The sequence below is a fragment of the Carassius auratus genome, chromosome 35, assembly GCF_003368295.1.
Source record: "Carassius auratus strain Wakin chromosome 35, ASM336829v1, whole genome shotgun sequence".
NCBI lineage: Eukaryota > Metazoa > Chordata > Actinopteri > Cypriniformes > Cyprinidae > Carassius > Carassius auratus.
Window position 1 is genome coordinate 1,704,781 of NC_039277.1, and position 20,073 is coordinate 1,724,853.

Below are 20,073 nucleotides of genomic sequence, written 5' to 3' on the forward strand. Positions count from 1 at the left end.
ACAAAACTTAATATGTGACATTGTCACATCACATTGACCACGCCACATCATTTTGGTCACAGCGCCACCTATTGGTCAAGAGTAATAAACCAATCCATAACCGCTAATTATTACATTTCCAATAATGCTAATAACTTTTGATTGCATTAGCCTATTATCATGAAACATGTCTCAAAATGTTCCTTGGGACATGCCGACAACATACATACCAATTATGTCATATTAAGCAAAACTTCCTGTCCGCCATTTTGATTCATGTTGAAAACCTTTTTTTTTTAAACTCATCCTCAACCGTTTGTCTGATTTTCACCAAAATTGAATCAGATCATCTTCAGACCGTGCTGACAAAAAGTTATGGATTTCGTGTCAATAGACGAAACCGTTTTTGTACAGCGCTGCTTCAGATGTCAGGCATCTTCACAAAATGAGTCTGAGGCTATATCTCTGCAAAGCTTTGTTGTAATTAAGCCAAACTTGTGTGTGCCATTGTCTAACATAGAGAATAGGCTCACAGACACTCACACACAGAAATGAAATGGTTCAACTATTATATGAATAATCAATAAGCATGAGTACACACACACACACACACACACACAGAGAAGTACATGCCCACACATTTTGTTGTATGTAGATATTTGAAATAAATTATAGGTGACACACAATTCACAGAAAGACTTCTTTTCTTACATTTCTATGTCAGGTTTCATTGCATTCATATTCTGACATAATAGTAAACATTTGATATACATGTATGAATAAATTGTTGAACTTTCACTCAATGTGATCTTAAATGCTTGAACAGTAATATTAAATAATAGTAATATATATTTTTCTAGATGAAACCATCATTGAGACAATGAACTGTAATGTTTTAGTCTTTAGTGAGCCCAATAGTGGTCTTCCAGTGACATCTAGTGGTCGTAAATGCAATTTATCATACAACACTGTCTCTTTAACCTTTATAACTGTTATATGTTGTCTTAATTTCATTCCAAAGAAGCATACGCAATTTATGTATAATTTCACAGGATAGATAATAGTACTGCACTGATTTTAAATAACCTAGATATGGCTGACAGTAAAAGAATAGAACAGAATTACAGACACACACAAACATGAAATGTTTAAACTACTATATTAATACTCAATAAGCATGCTTAAACCCACACACAGATGCACACATTTTATTATATATATAGATAATTAAAATAAATGATGGGTGATAAAACCTATTGCAAGTCTTCTGTTTTTATGGGCTTCTATGTCATTTTTCAGGTTTCATTGCAATCATAATCTGGCATAATTATAAACATTAGATATATCTGTATGAATAAATTGGTAAACTTTGACTCAATGTGATCTGAAATGCTTGAACAGTAATATTAAATAATAGTAATATGCATTTTTTCTAGATGAATCCCTCAACAAGCCCATAAACTGTAATGTTTTAGTCTTTAGTGAGCTCATTAGTGGTCTTCCGGTGACATCTAGTGGTTATAATTGCAATTTTTTATTCAACACTGGGTTTTGAAGCTTTATAAATATTACAGTGTTCTTTTTTACCTAATCTCTGTTAAATTTTGCATGATTGTTTAGAAAAAATACAGATCTAATGCATGTGTGATTATATTATCCCTTTTTTTTTTGCAGTTGAATGCCATTCACAACAGAAATCTTTTGTTTTTTAGGCCTGTTTAAATGTTATAGCACCAGCTATTTTCTGATCTTAATGAAACTTTGCATGATTGGTGGGTCATCTTTCACATGTTATAACCAAGTTCCTTGGCTCATGCCGAGTCGAATGGACACCGAAATTCAAAAATCGCAAGGCTTAGTTTTTTCGCTATCGTCAATTGTTCATAAAACCTACTTTTTCGAACTCGTCCTAGGCCGTTGCACCGATTGTCACGAAAATTGAATCAGATAATCTTCAGACCATGCTGGCAAAAAGTTATGGAATTCAAGTTGATTTCTCCAACCGTTTCCGAATAGCTCATGAACGAATTCTTCGAAAAGCATGCAAACGTGAACGTGAGGCTATATCTCCGCAACGGTTTGGCCTATTGAGACCAATCTTGGTGGGTCTTATAACAACCATTCCCTGGGACTACCTGCAGTGTTTCGGCGCTGTGCCCCCTAGTGGTCAGGAGATATGAAAAATGCATGTTTTTGCTCATAACTTCTGAACGGTTTTGCCAAAAATCACAAAAGTGGTGTCTTTAGATTCAGTGCATCATTCTGAGTCGAATGATACCGAATTTTCCCAATTCGGCCATTTTGGGCGTCGGCCATTTTGAATTTAGTTGTAAATTGCTGTATCTTAAGAATGAAGTTCCGTATCGTTTCGCAAATAATTACAAAAATGTCCGGCTCCATGCCCTGAATGTACACAAAAAAATTGGGGGCAGCGCCACCTTGTGGTCAATAGTTATAACGATTTTTCGAAAAATGCTAATAACTTTTGCATACATTAGCCTATTGTAACAAAACTGATGTTGATAGATTCCTTGGGTCATGCCGAGAACACCGATACCCCATTTGTCAATTTTGGCAAAATTTCCTGTCTGCCATTTTGATTCATGTTGAAAACCTACTTTTTCGAACTCCTCCTAGACCGTTGCTCAGATTTTCACCAAATTTGATTTGGATCATCTTCAGACCATGCTGGCAAAAAGTTATGGAATTTGTGTCGATACACGTAACCGTTTTCAATTAGCGTACCAACGAATTTGCTGGAAAGATGCCAAACTGCATCTGAGGCTGTATCTCTGCAAAGGTTGGAGATATTTACACAAAACTTAATATGTGACATTGTCACATCACATTGACCACGCCACATCATTTTGGTCACAGCGCCACCTATTGGTCAAGAGTAATAAACCAATCAATAACCGCTAATTATTACATTTCCAATAATGCTAATAACTTTTGATTGCATTAGCCTATTATCATGAAACATGTCTCAAAATGTTCCTTGGGACATGCCGACAACATACATACCAATTATGTCATATTAAGCAAAACTTCCTGTCCGCCATTTTGATTCATGTTGAAAACCTTTTTTTTTAAACTCATCCTCAACCGTTTGTCTGATTTTCACCAAAATTGAATCAGATCATCTTCAGACCGTGCTGACAAAAAGTTATGGATTTCGTGTCAATAGACGAAACCGTTTTTGTACAGCGCTGCTTCAGATGTCAGGCATCTTCACAAAATGAGTCTGAGGCTATATCTCTGCAAAGCTTTGTTGTAATTAAGCCAAACTTGTGTGTGCCATTGTCTAACATGGAGAATAGGCTCACAGACACTCACACACAGAAATGAAATGGTTCAACTATTATATGAATAATCAATAAGCATGATTACACACACACACACACACACACACTGACATAATAGTAAACATTTGATATACATGTATGAATAAATGGTTGAACTTTCACTCAATGTGATCTTAAATGCTTGAACAGTAATATTAAATAATAGTAATATATATTTTTCTAGATGAATCAATCATCGAGACAATGAACTGTAATGTTTTAGTCTTTAGTGAGCCCATTAGTGGTCTTCCAGTGACATCTAGTGGTCGTAAATGCAATTTATCATACAACACTGTCTCTTTAACCTTTATAACTGTTATATGTTGTCTTAATTTCATTCCAAAGAAGCATACGCAATTTATGTATAATTTCACAGTCTAGATAATAGTACTGCACTGATTTTAAATAACCTAGATATGGCTGACAGTAAAATAATAAAACAGAATTACAGACACACACAAACATGAAATGTTTAAACTACTATATTAATACTCAATAAGCATGCTTAAACCCACACACAGATGCACACATTTTGTTATATATATAGATAATTAAAATAAATGATGGGTGATAAAACCTATTGCAAGTCTTCTGTTTTTATGGGCTTCTATGTCATTTTTCAGGTTTCATTGCAATCATAATCTGGCATAATTATAAACATTAGATATATCTGTATGAATAAATTGGTAAACTTTGACTCAATGTGATCTGAAATGCTTGAACAGTTATATTAAATAATAGTAATATACATTTTTTCTAGATGAATCCCTCAACAAGCCCATAAACTGTAATGTTTTAGTCTTTACTGAGCTCATTAGTGGTCTTCCGGTGACATCTAGTGGTTATAATTGCAATTTTTTATTCAACACTGGGTTTTGAAGCTTTATAAATATTACAGTTTTCTTTTTTACCTAATCTCTGTTAAATTTTGCATGATTGTTTAGAAAAAATACAGATCTAATGCATGTGTGATTATATTACCCCTTTTTTTTTTGCAGTTTAATGCCATTCACAACAGAAATCTTTAGTTTTTTAGGCCATTTTAACTGTTATAGCACCAGCTATTTTCTGATCTTAATGAAACTTTGCATGCTTGGTGGGTCATCTTTCACATGTTATAACCAAGTTTCATAAAGTTTTGAGTTTTTGTTTCAGTTTTATAGGCTTTAGGTTACATGTGGCCACGGCCCTTTCCTAAATGACCTCTTATAGCTAACCAAAGGACAAAATGCAACATATTTTTGAAAATTATTGATCTAGAGAGTCCAGAGAATATTATTGCAGTGGTTTGATCAAGACTGAACAAAAATCCAGGTGACCCAAAACATTCAAATTCGTGGACCAATTTTACGAAAAAGGCTATAACTCGGGAACAAAATGAGATATCTTCACCAAACTCAGAACTCATATGCATGAACAAAAACTTTAGTCAAATTATTATTATTTTTCCATATCTGCCACTTGGTGGCGCTACAGGGTGAAAAAAAATCAAATGGCTATAACTAAGCAACCGTTGATCCAATCAACTTGAAAATTGATATGGCCCAATGTGGCACAAGTGCTCTATGAGGAATTTCACTTATCTTAAAAAACATGGCCGCCATTGGCCAAACAACTTTAAGCACCTATTTGACAAGGTTAATGGAAGTCGATCGGAACGAAACTCGGTGGGCATGTTCGACTCATTGCCCTAAAGGTCTGTAAGTATTTTGAAAGAAATTGCCCACAACATTGTCACCTCCCACAGAACACAACAAAGCGATTTGATTACAGCGCCACCTATTTTCCAAAAATGATAATGCATCATTTTACTGGAGTTTTACTGGCTGTTTCAATTACACTCTTCCAATAATTGCTTTTCTTACTCGTTGCATTTGATCTGATGCTCCATGCCATGCTTAGCTCCTCGCTGTGGAACTTTTATTAACGATTTTCAGCCATTTCAATTACAATCATGCAATTATTAATTTCATTATTCATTGTTGCATTTGGTCTGCTTATCTCCTGATGTTGCCGCTGGAATGCTTGGCCCCGTGATTGCTGCTTGCAGCTATATTTCTTCTTCTTCTTCTTCTTCTTCTTCTTCCGCCGCAAGTCTATGGCAGCCCATAGAACCGATTGCGGGAAAGTTGTATAATTTGGCACACTGATAGAGGACAGTCCCAACATTAACTATAGCAAATTTGAAGTCTCTATCTCCTACTCTCTAGCGCCACCACTTGTCCAAACTTTCAATGTTTGTATGCTAATAACTTTTGAACCGAAAGCCAGAAAATGGAAATTCTTTTTTCCTCTGAATCCTTGGCTCATGCCAAGTCGAATGAACCCCAAAATTCAAAAATCGCAAGGTTTAGTTTTTTCGCTATTTTCAATTATTCGAAAAACCTACTTTTTCGAACTCGTCCTAGACGGTTAGTCCGATTGCCAAGAAAATTGGCTCAGATCATCTTCAGACCATGCTGGCAAAAAGTTATGGAATTCAAGTTGATTCGTCCAACTGTTGTCGAATGACATGTAAACAAATTTGACGAAAAGCACGCAAACATGCACGTGAGGCTATATCCCGGCAACGGTTTGTCATATTGAGACCAAACTTGGCGTGTGTTATAACAAGCATGAACTGAGACTACCTGCTTTGTTTCGACACAGCGCCACCTAGTGGTCAGGAGATATGAAAAATGCATATTTTGGCTTATAACTACTGAATGGTTTGGCCAAAAATCACACAACTGGTCTCTTTAGATTCAGTGAGTCATGTCGAGTCGAATGATATCAAATTTTCCTGTGTCGGCCATTTTAGGCGTCGGCCATTTTGAATTATGTTTCAAAATGCTGTATTTTTTGAACGCAGCATCGTATCGTTTCGCAAATAATTACAAAAATATTCGGCTCCATGCCTTGAAGGTACTCAAAAAGTTTGGTGGCAGCGCCACCTTGTGGCCAATAGTTATAATGAAATATCACATAAATGCTAATAACTTTTGAATAAATTAGTCTATTAAAATTAAAATGGTCTCGCTATATTCTGTGGGTCATGCCGAGAGTATTGATACCAATAATGTGAAAATTGGCCTTACTTCCTGTCCGCCATTTTGCTTAATGTTGAAAACCTACTTTTTCGAACTCCTCCTAGACCGTTAGCCCAATTTTCACCAAATTTGACGTGAATCATCTTCAGACCATGCTGGCAAAAAGTTATGGATTTTGTGTCGATATACGTAACGGTTCTCATTTAGCGCATCAACGAATTTGCTGGAAGGGTGCCAAAATGCATTTGAGGCTGTATCTCTGCAACACTTTGACATATTTGCACCAAACTTTGTATGTGTCATCGCCACCTCACACTGACCATGCCACATAAATTTGGTAACAGCGCCACCTATTGGTCAAGAGTAATAAACCATTCATTAACCATGAGTAATTACACTTTTTAAAATGCTAATAACTTTTTAATGCATTAGCCTATTTGAAGGAAACTGGGCTCAAAATATTCCCTGGCTTATGCCGATAACATAGATACCAAATATACCACGGTAAGCTGAACTTCCGGTCCGCCATTTTGATTTATGTTGAAAACATACTTTTTCAAACTCCTCATCAACCGTTTGTCCGATTTTCACCAAATTCGAATCAAATGATCTTCAGACTATGTTGACACAAAGTTATGGATTTTGTGTCGATAGACAAAACCGTTTTCGCATACCAAAGCGACGAAGTTGAAACACAATGACAAAATGACACTTGAGGCTGCATCTCTGGAATGCTGTGGCATATTAACACCAAACTTTGTGTGTGTCATTGAAAAGTCAAACAGAGTACACCAAATTGATTTCATAACAGTGCCACTTTATAAGCCAAGTAATCATGCTACTAGTGGTGGTATTATGATTTTTTTTTTGCCATTTCAATTACACTAATTCCAAAATTGCTGTTATTGCTCATTAATGTATTTGGTGTGATGCTTCATGGAATGCTTAGCTCCTACATTTGCCGTTGGAGTGCTTGGCCCCGTAATTGCTGCTTGCAGCTATATTTATTATTATTCTGCTTCTTCTTCTTCTTCTTCTTCTTCTTCCGCCGCAAGTCTATGGCAGCCCATAGAACCGATTGCGGGAAAGTTGTATAATTTGGCACACTGACAGAGGACAGTCCCAACATTAACTCTAGCAAATTTGAAGTCTCTATCTCCTACTCTCTAGCGCCACCACTTGTCCAAACTTTCAATGTTTGTATGCTAATAACTTTTGAACCGTAAGCCAGAAAATGGAAATTCTTTTTTCCTCTGAATGCTTGGCTCATGCCAAGTCGAACGAACCCCAAAATTCAAAAATCGCAAGGTTTAGTTTTTTCGCTATTTTCAATTATTTGAAAAACCTACTTTTTCGAACTCGTCCTAGACGGTTAGTCCGATTGCCACGAAAATTGGCTCAGATCATCTTCAGAGCATGCTGGCAAAAAGTTATGGAATTCAAGTTGATTCGTCCAACTGTTGTCGAATGACACGTAAACAAATTTGACGAAAAGCACGCAAACATGCACGTGAGGCTATATCCCGGCAACGGTTTGTCATATTGAGACCAAACTTGGCGTGTGTTATAACAAGCATGAACTGAGACTACCTGCTGTGTTTCGACACAGCGCCACCTAGTGGTCAGGAGATATGAAAAATGCATATTTTGGCTTATAACTCCTGAATGGTTTGGCCAAAAATCACACAACTGGTCTCTTTAGATTCAGTGAGTCATGTCGAGTCGAATGATATCCAATTTTCCTGTGTCGGCCATTTTAGGCGTCGGCCATTTTGAATTATGTTTCAAAATGCTGTATTTTTTGAACGCAGCATCGTATCGTTTCGCAAATAATTACAAAAATATTCGGCTCCATGCCCTGAAGGTACTCAAAAAGTTTGGTGGCAGCGCCACCTTGTGGCCAATAGTTATAATGAAATATCACATAAATGCTAATAACTTTTGAATAAATTAGTCTATTAAAATTAAAATGGTCTCGCTATATTCTGTGGGTCATGCCGAGAGTATTGATACCAATAATGTGAAAATTAGCCTTACTTCCTGTCCGCCATTGTGCTTAATGTTGAAAACCTACTTTTTCGAACTCCTCCTAGACCGTTAGCCCAATTTTCACCAAATTTGACGTGAATCATCTTCAGACCATGCTGGCAAAAAGTTATGGATTTTGTGTCGATATACGTAACGGTTCTCATTTAGCGCACCAACGAATTTGCTGGAAGGGTGCCAAAATGCATTTGAGGCTGTATCTCTGCAACACTTTGACATATTTGCACCAAACTTTGTATGTGTCATCGCCACCTCACACTGACCATGCCACATAAATTTGGTAACAGCGCCACCTATTGGTCAAGAGTAATAAACCAGTCATTAACCATGAGTAAATACACTTTTTAAAATGCTAATAACTTTTTAGTCCATTAGCCTATTGCAACGAAACTGGGCTCAAAATATTCCCTGGCTTATGCCGATAACATAGATACCAAATATGCCAGTGTTTACTGAAGTTCCGGTCCACCATTTTGATTTATGTGGAAAACCTACTTTTTCGAACTCCTCATGAACCGTATGTCCAATTTTCACCAAATTCGAATCAGATGATCTTCAGACTATGTTGACACAAAGTTATGTATTTTGTGTCGATAGACAAAACCGTTTTCGCATACCAAAGCGACGAATTTGAAACACAATGCCAAAATGACACTTGAGGCTGCATCTCTGGAATGCTGTGGCATATTAACACCAAACTTTGTGTGTGTCATTGAAAAGTCAAACAGAGTACACCAAATTGATTTCATAACAGTGCCACCTATTGGTCAAACTTTATAAGCCAAGTAATCATGCTACTAGAGGTGGTATTATGATTTTTTTTTGCCATTTCAATTACAATAATTCCAAAATTACTGTTATTGCTCATTAATGTATTTGGTGTGATGCTTCATGCCATGCTTAGCTCCTACATTTGCCGTTGGAGTGCTTGGCCCCGTAATTGCTGCTTGCAGCTATATTTATTCTTCTTCTTCTTCCACCCCAAGTCTATGGTAGCCCATAGAACCGATTGCGGGAAAGTTGTATAATTTGGCACACTAATAGAGGACTGTCTGAACATTAACCGTAGCAAATTTGAAGTCTCTAACTCAAACTCTCTAGCGCCACCAATTGTCTAAACTTTCAAAAACTTGATGCTAATAACTCTTGAACCGTAAGCCACAAAATGAAAATTCTTTTTTCTTGTGATTCCTTGGCTCATGCCGAGTCGAATGGACACCGAAATTCAAAAATCACAAGGCTTAGTTTTTTCGCTATCGTCAATTGTTCGTAAAACCTACTTTTTCGAACTCGTCCTAGGCCGTTGCACCGATTGTCACGAAAATTGAATCAGATAATCTTCAGACCATGCTGGCAAAAAGTTATGGAATTCAAGTTGATTTCTCAAACCGTTTCCGAATAGCTCATGAACGAATTCTTCGAAAAGCACGCAAATGTGAACGTGAGGCTATATCTCGGCAACGGTTTGGCCTATTGAGACCAATCTTGGTGGGTCTTATAACAACCATTCCCTGGGACTACCTGCAGTGTTTCGGCGCTGTGCCCCCTAGTGGTCAGGAGGTATGAAAAATGCATGTTTTTGCTCATAACTTCTGAACGGTTTTGCCAAAAATCACAAAAGTGGTGTCTTTAGATTCAGTGCATCATTCCGAGTCGAATGATACCGAATTTTCCCAATTCGGCCATTTTGGGCGTCGGCCATTTTGAATTTAGTTGTAAATTGCTGTATCTTAAGAATGAAGTTCCGTATCGTTTCGCAAATAATTACAAAAATGTCCGGCTCCATGCCCTGAATGTACACAAAAAAATTGGGGGCAGCGCCACCTTGTGGTCAATAGTTATAACGATTTTTCGAAAAATGCTAATAACTTTTGCATACATTAGCCTATTGTAACAAAACTGATGTTGATAGATTCCTTGGGTCATGCTGAGAACACCGATACCCCATTTGTCAATTTTGGCAAAATTTCCTGTCCGCCATTTTGATTCATGTTGAAAACCTACTTTTTCGAACTCCTCCTAGACCGTTGCTCAGATTTTCACCAAATTTGATTTGGATCATCTCCAGACCATGCTGGCAAAAAGTTATGGAATTTGTGTCGATACACGTAACCGTTTTCAATTAGCGTACCAACGAATTTGCTGGAAAGATGCCAAACTGCATCTGAGGCTGTATCTCTGCAAAGGTTGGAGATATTTACACAAAACTTAATATGTGACATTGTCACATCACATTGACCACGCCACATCATTTTGGTCACAGCGCCACCTATTGGTCAAGAGTAATAAACCAATCAATAACCGCTAATTATTACATTTCCAATAATGCTAATAACTTTTGATTGCATTAGCCTATTATCATGAAACATGTCTCAAAATGTTCCTTGGGACATGCCGACAACATACATACCAATTATGTCATATTAAGCAAAACTTCCTGTCCGCCATTTTGATTTATGTTGAAAACCTTTTTTTTTAAACTCATCCTCAACCGTTTGTCTGATTTTCACCAAAATTGAATCAGATCATCTTCAGACCGTGCTGACAAAAAGTTATGGATTTCGTGTCAATAGACGAAACCGTTTTTGTACAGCGCTGGTTCAGATGTCAGGCATCTTCACAAAATGAGTCTGAGGCTATATCTCTGCAAACCTTTGTTGTAATTAAGCCAAACTTGTGTGTGCCATTGTCTAACATGGAGAATAGGCTCACAGACACTCACACACAGAAATGAAATGGTTCAACTATTATATGAATAATCAATAAGCATGATTACACACACACACACACACACACAGAGAGAAGTACGTGCCCACACATTTTGTTGTATGTAGATATTTGAAATAAATTATAGGTGACACACAACTCACAGAAAGACTTCTTTTCTTACATTCTATGTCAGGTTTCATTGCATTCATATTCTGACATAATAGTAAACATTTGATATACATGTATGAATAAATTGTTGAACTTTCACTCAATGTGATCTTAAATGCTTGAACAGTAATATTAAATAATAGTAATATATATTTTTCTAGATGAATCAATCATCGAGACAATGTACTGTAATGTTTTAGTCTTTAGTGAGCCCATTAGTGGTCTTCCAGTGACATCTAGTGGTTGTAAATGCAATTTATCATACAACACTGTCTCTTTAACCTTTATAACTGTTATATGTTGTCTTAATTTCATTCCAAAGAAGCATACGCAATTTATATATAATTTCACAGTCTAGATAATAGTACTGCACTGATTTTAAATAACATAGATATGGCTGACAGTAAAAGAATAGAACAGAATTACAGACACACACAAACATGAAATGTTTAAACTAGTATATTAATTCTCAATAAGAATGCTTAAACCCACACACAGATGCACACATTTTGTTATATATATAGATAATTAAAATAAATGATGGGTGATAAAACCTATTGCAAGTCTTCTGTTTTTATGGGCTTCTATGTCATTTTTCAGGTTTCATTGCAATCATAATCTGGCATAATTATAAACATTAGATATATCTGTATGAATAAATTGGTAAACTTTGACTCAATGTGATCTGAAATGCTTGAACAGTAATATTAAATAATAGTAATATACATTTTTTCTAGATGAATCCCTCAACAAGCCCATAAACTGTAATGTTTTAGTCTTTACTGAGCTCATTAGTGGTCTTCCGGTGACATCTAGGTGGTTATAATTGCAATTTTTTATTCAACACTGGGATTTGAAGCTTTATGAATATTACATTGTTCTTTTTTTACCTAATCTCTGTTAAATTTTGCATGATTGTTTAGAGAAAATACAGATCTAATGCATGTGTGATTATATTACCCCTTTTTTTTTTTTGCAGTTTAATGCCATTCACAACAGAAATCTTTTGTGTTTTAGGCCTGTTTAAATGTTATCTAACCAAAGGACAAAATACAACATATTTTTTTAAAGTTATTGATCTAGAGAGTCCTGAGAATATTACTGCAGTGGTTTGATCAAGACTGAACAAAAAACCAGGTGACCCAAAACATTCAAATTCGTGGACCAATTTTATGAAAAAGGCTATAAATCGGGAACAAAATGAGATATCTTCACCAAACTCAGAACTCATATGCATGAACAAAAACTTTAGTCAAATTATTATTTTTTTCCATATCTGCCACTTGGTGGCGCTACAGGATGAAAAAAAAACTAAAATGGCTATAACTAAAAAACCGCTGATCCAATCAACTTGAAAATTGGTATGGCCCAATGTGGCACAAGTGCTCTATGAGGAATTTCACTTATCTTAAAAAACATGGCCGCCATTGGCCAAACAACTTTAAGCACCTATTTGACAAGGTTAATGGAAGTCGATCGGAACGAAACTCGGTGGGCATGTTCGACTCATTGCCCTAAAGGTCTGTAAGTATTTTGAAAGAAATTGCCCACAACATTGTCACCTCCCACAGAACACAACAAAGCGATTTGATTACAGCGCCAACTATTTTCCAAAAATGATAATGCATCATTTTACTGGAGTTTTACTGGCTGTTTCAATTACACTCTTCCAATAATTGCTTTTCTTACTCGTTGCATTTGGTCTGATGCTCCATGCCATGCTTAGCTCCTCGCTGTGGAACTTTTATTAACGATTTTCAGCCATTTCAATAACAATCATGCAATTATTAATTTCATTATTCGTTGTTGCATTTGGTCTGATGCTACATATGCTTAGCTCCTGATGTTGCCGCTGGAATGCTTGGCCCCGTGATTGCTGCTTGCAGCTATATTTTTAAATGAGTCCACCCCCCAAGATTACTGTTATAAACACGAGCCGCGTCCAAAAGGCAAAGGGGGAGGTGTCGCTTCCATTTATAACAACATTTTCAGGATTTCTCAGAGGGCAGGCTTCAAGTATAACTTGTTTGAAGTAATGGTGCTTCATATAACATTATCCAGAGAAACCAATGTTAATGATAAATCCCCTGTTATGTTTGTACTGGCTACTGTATACAGGCCACCAGGGCACCATACAGACTTTATTAAAGAGTTTGGTGATTTTACATCTGAGTTAGTTCTGGCTGCAGAGAAAGTCTTAATAGTTGGTGATTTTAATATCCATGTCGATAATGAAAAAGATGCATTGGGATCAGCATTTATAGACATTCTGAACTCTATTGGGGTTAGACAACACGTCTCAGGACCTACTCATTGTCAAAATCATACTCTAGATTTAATACTGTCACATGGAATTGATGTTGATAGTGTTGAATTTATGCAGCCAAGTGATGATATCTCAGATCATTATTTAGTTTTGTGCAAACTTCATACAGCTAAAACTGTAAATTCTACTTCTTGTTATAAGTATCGAAGAACCATCACTTCTACCACAAAAGATTGCTTTGTAAGTAATCTTCCTGATGTTTCAGAATTCCTTAGCATACCCAAAACCTCAGAACAACTTGATGATGTAACAAAAACTATGGACTCTCTCTTTTCTAGTATTTTAAATACAGTTAAGGAAAACAGTCTGACACCATGGTATAATGAGCACACTTGCACCCTAAAGAGAGCAGACTGACGAATAGAGCGTAGCTGGAGGAAAACAAAACTAGAGGTATTTCTTATTGCTTGGCGGGAAAGTAGCCTATCCTACAGAAAAGGAAAATTTTTAATTCCTCATTGTCATTAGGATATGTCCCCAAAACCTTCAAACTGGCTGTTATTAAGCCTCTCATCAAAAAAACACAACTGGACCCTAAAGAACTATTTAATTATAGACCGATCTCTAATCTCCCTTTTCTGTCTAAGATACTAGAAAAGGTTACAATTATATTCCTTTTCTGCTCTTATCATCTGATCGTGTTTGTATCTCTCTATTAGTGCTATTGGATCTTAGTGCTGCGTTCGACACAATTGACCACAAAATTCTTTTGCATAGACTTGAACACTTTGTTGGCATTAATGGAAGTGCATTAGCATGGTTTAAATCGTACTTATATGACCTCCATCAATTCACAGCAGTGAATGAAGATGTATAATATCGATCACAAGTGCAGTATGGAGTACCTCAAGGCTCAGTACTAGGGCTGCTACTCTTTATATGTTACCCTTGGGAGATATCATCAGGAAACATGGTGTTAGCTTTCACTGTTATGCTGATGATACTCAGCTCTATATTTCTTCGCGGCCCGGTGAAACACACCAATTTGAAAAACTAATGGAATGCATAGTCGATATCAAAAACTGGGTGACAAGTAATTTCTTACTGCTAAATTCGGAAAAATCAGAGGTGTTAATTATAGGACCTAAAAACTCTGCATGTAATAACCTAGAACACTGTCTAAGATTTGATGGCTGCTCTGTCAATTCTTTGTCTTCAGTTAGGAAACTAACTTTTCCTATTTAGAACCTAAACTCTGGAATAACCTACCTAACATTGTTCGGGAGGCAGACACACTCTTGCAGTTTAAATCTAGATTAAAGACCCATCTCATTAACCTGGCTTACACATAACATACTAATATGCTTTTAATATCCAAATCCGTTAAAGGATTTTTAGGCTGCATTAATTAGGTAAACCGGAACCGGGAACACTTCCCATAACACCCATAACTAGTACTTGCTACATCATTAGAAGAATGGCATCTACGCTAATATTTGTCTGTTTCTGTCTTATTCCGAGGTCAACGTAGCCACCAGATCCAGTCTGTGTCCAGATCAGAGGTTCACTGCAGTCACCCGGATCCAGTACGTATCCAGACCAGATGGTAGATCAACACCTAGAAAGGACCTCTACTGTCCTGAAAGACAGCGGAGACCAGGACAACTAGAGCCCCAGATACAGATCCCCTGTAAAGACCTTGTCTCAGAGGAGCACCAGGACAAGACCACAGGAAACAGATGATTCTTCTGCACAATCTGACTTTGCTGCAGCCTGGAATTGAACTACTGGTTTCATCTGGTCAGAGGAGAACTGGCCCCCCAACTGAGCCTGGTTTTTCCCGAGGTTTTTTTCTCCATTCTGTCACCGATGGAGTTTCGGTTCCTTGCCGCTGTCGCTTCTGGCTTGCTTAGTTGGGGTCACTTCATCTACAGCGATATCGTTGACTTGATTGCAAATGATTGTACAGACACTATTTAAACTGAACAGAGATGACATCACTGATTTTAATGATGAACTTTGATGAACTGTCATTTTGCATTATTCACACACTGTTTTCCTAATGAATGTTGTTCAGTTGCTTTGACACAATCTTTTTTGTTTAAAGCACTTTATAAATAAAGGTGACTTGACTTGACTTGACATTCCGATAACTTTATTATTATTTGATATATGTTCTCATAATGCTGAAAGAAAACATTCTTAGAAAAACATTCTTGGAACATTCTCATATTGTTATTTTTACTTTAACTTTCTCAGAACAAAATTCTCAGAATGTCTTTAGGAAGTTTTTATTTATTTATTTATTTATTTTGTACCAACGCCTATGAAATGTTTTTTATAACCGTTAAATAACCTTCTAATTACAAGAAAATCAGACATTTTAACATTCTAAAAATAAACATTCAAATAACAGTACATTTAGTTAGTAGAGCATTTTTAACTGATGTTAGAATCACAAGAGAAAAACTGGACATTTCAATGTTTTAGGAATGCTTTAAAACAATGTTCCCAAAATGTTGTTATAACCTAAATCTTTTACCTGTGTGCAATCAAACTGTGAGCAATTGTTTTCCGCTCACCCTGAATGGTTTTCAATTATTGTAAATTCCAAATGATAGTATGCCTGATCAAATTTTATTACACTTTGTACCATCACAGTCAACTTATTAAATGGGCCAATGTTATGAAACCAGTATCTGTATTTGAACAACATCCTTACTAGAAGTCCTAGTTGCTATATCAGGACAAAATGCAACTATTTGATGGCGAGTGAACAGCTCAGCAGCTGCTGCAAGCCATAAGAGTGTGAGAATCTGTCAGCGACACAGAAGCCGAGGGTCTCGCTGCATGAATGAACTTCATGGCCTCTCGTGGCTGTATAAACAGGCCTTCAATAGGCCTCCACGTGAACGAGCAGATACTGGATTAGGTGTCGGCGCTTGGAAGTCGGCCAGAGGGTCACCATTCGATTCCAGCTGCATTCAGCACAATAGGTGACTAATGTGAGGGCTCAATCTTACATCAGCTCAGCCATCGACCCACAGCTAAAATTAGGCCAGCAGCTGCAGGCACAAAAACAAGCCAAACTTTCAACCTGGGTATGTGAAACGGCTCAGAATGCCAGCTTAATGTGAACGGGTTTGCATGTGAACTGCTTCACACATGTACCTGAGTATCAGTTATCTGCCTGAAACACTCTTGCTCTGATGAATAGATACTTCTCTTGACTTGCCATTGTGCAGAATCAATAAGACAATTATGCGTCCTGTAATCTTCCAGAGAGACGTGATCTGTTCAGATGTTACTCTATATAATTTGAGATGATGATACTTTCACCCAATGCAGTTAAACATTAATTTTTACCAGCATGAATCAAACACACAACATTTTTGCACTCTTTCATGCTGTACGGAAACAGACCATCTCGAAAATAGCATCTAATTGTCACATTGAGAACTAAATTATTAAAGATATCAGAGTTGAATGAACACTGAAGACTAAGTACGCCAGATTTCACAACATAAGAGTTTCCAACAAGCTTGGATTTGCATGATTCACACACCTTAGCACAATTATCCCCTTGCTTTATTGCCTTGTTTTGCTCTAATAAAAGTTTTTCTTTGGTAAATTAGAGGGTATGACAGATCACAGATGTGATGAAGTTTCCAAAGGCTGCTATGGCGACACTCACATATGTTATTTTCTTCATGTAGGTAGTATCTTTGTGCAGCAGTAAACATCTTTAGTTCTTTGAACGCCCAGAATAGGTTAGCAGACATATTGAACGTGCACTTGTATTGCCCTCTCCTTGTTTAGAGCTGTGTGGCGATGATAAATGCTGTTTGCGTCATTCGGCTCAGTCAGAGTCCACTCCCACTCCTCACTTCTGCGTACGGTTGCCCAGCAACACATCTTCACTGAGACCAGCTGCACGTGCAATCAATAACCGTTTCTCTGAGAGGAAGAACAAAGCATCATCAATACTGAAGAAAACTGTGGCACAAACTGAAAGGTTTTGAGTAAACGACAAAAAATATATTTTAATACAAAAATTATTATATAAATATATATTGCAAAATTATTATATTACAATATTATAATTTATTAAAAATTATTTACTAGGTTTTTACTCATATATTATTTTCAAATTGTCTCATATGTTTGTAATATCTATCTATCTACAACCCCAGTTCTAGAAATTTTGGGAGGTTTTATAAAATGCAATAAAATAAAGTGTCTGTGATTTCTTAATTCTCTTTAACTTTTATTCAATTGACAAAAGTACAAAGAAAAGATCTCCAAAGTTTTCACTGACCAACTTAAATGTGTTTTGTAAATATAATGTTAATGGCTGCAACACACTCAAAAAAAAAAAAAAAAAAAAAAAAAAAAAATATATATATATATATATATATATATATATATATATATATATATATATATATATATATATATATATATATATATATATATATATGTATATATAAATTTTACAGTACCAAATCTAAAAAGTATAGTATACATTAACATATTGTTTTGTCACAGCAAACCCAACAAACCTATCCATATGCTCATTTTTCTTCAAAAAGATGATTGGATATACAGTATTTCTAAATACTATGACATCCATTCTAATACTTGAGCCTCTATATCTACTAAGATCTGTTGCACCTTTGTTTCAGCTGTAATGATGCCTATTGGAAGTGTATTCAGCAACTCAAAGGCAAAACAGCATTCCTCAACTAGAGTCAGTTTAGCTCCAGCCTGGTGACACAAACACAGATATGACCAGAATCCATCTAAAAACAAAAAGGTCACATGGTTCCACTCAGTCAACAGAATCTCCACTGATTGGCTCCTCTCGCCTCAAAGGCTGGCAGCACGTGTTTCAGCAGTCTGCAAAGAAAGGCACCTATTTATAGCTCCTGGGTGCGGCTAGGAATAGCAACACGTGAATCTGGAGCAGCTGTACTGGTGAGACAGGAAGAGAGAGAGAGAGAGAGAGAGCGGGAGCTGGATTCGGCCGGCGCTGATCTCCCATTCATAGAACAACCTTTCTCAGAGTCAGCCGTCTAAACAATCGGGCTCCGTGCCAAAACCTAGTGAACTGCCTTAGGGTCTACAGTCACTTTCTAAAGCAGAATCCTGACTGAAATGAAAAGCTCATAAGTGACTGATCTGGAATGCGTTTGATTGACAGCAGCACTGTAATTAACACACAAGACATTTTTATTAAATTTAATTAAAGTTATATTCAACACTTGCTTTGTCCCTCACCGTGGATAAATGTTTTTTTTTTTTACATCCTTGAGACTCCTCACCAAAAAGGATATATGTGATGCTGTCTTTAAATGTGGCTGGAAGAAAGTTCTGTAAGGCAGAGTAATTATGTGTGGCACACATATCATGTAGCTGTATTTATTTGATCAACAGTAAAACAAGTCACATTGTGAAATATAATTACAATGAAAAAGCTTGTTTCTATTTGAAGGTATTGTAAAATGTAATTTATTCCTGTGATGTTGAATCTGTATTTTCAGCATCATTACTCCAGTCTTCAGTGCCAAATGAATAATAAACTGATTTGCTGCTCAAGAAACATCTTTGATTATGAACAGAAAGCTCAAATGAACAGTAAAAAAATGTCTTTACTGTCCGTTTTGGACAATTATGCATTCTTGCTGAGAAAAAATAAGAAATGTCACTGACCCCAAACAGTAGTGCATCTGTTTTCACATTTATTTCATTATACCTAACAGATTTACAATCACACTAAGATATACACTGTGCTATCTTTTTGTAGCAGAAGACACAATACTGTTTGTATGATTATCTGTAAAATGTGCATTAAAGCAGACTGTGCATTGGTTTCGAGGAACAATGGAAATAGACTTAAATATCATAAATGCTTTAATTTGGTCTCTGTGGAAATGCATGTAGTGTTCCAGGAACTAAAAGCTATTTCTCGCAGAGATCCATTTTCTTTCTGGAACATTTTCAAAAGCTACACTGACAGGTCTGTTTTTGCCCCCATTTTTCATGAGCTGAACCAATCGGCCTCACAACCACAGACCACGTGTAACCACACCAGCCCAGGACCCCCACATCCAGCATCTTCACCTTCATCTGAGACCAGCCACCCAGACAGCTGCTACAACAATCAGTTTGCATAACCGAATAATTTCAGACTGTCAGAAACCATTTCAGGGAAGCTCACCTGCTGCTCGTCGTCCTCATCGGGGTTTTGACCTGACAACAGTTCATCATCGAAACTGACTTGAGTGTGTAAATGCTCACATTCGATGGCATCTGGCACTTTGGCACTTTGGAGAGGTCTTCTCTTCATGGATGAATCGCGGTTTTTACTGAACAGGGCAGATGGCTGACAGCGTATGATGTCATGTGGGTGAGTGGTTTTCTGATGATAACGTTGTGGATCGAGTGGCCCATGGTGTGGTGGGGTTATGGTATGGGCAGGCGTATGTTATGGACAACAAACACAGGTGCATTTTATTGATGGCTTTTTGAA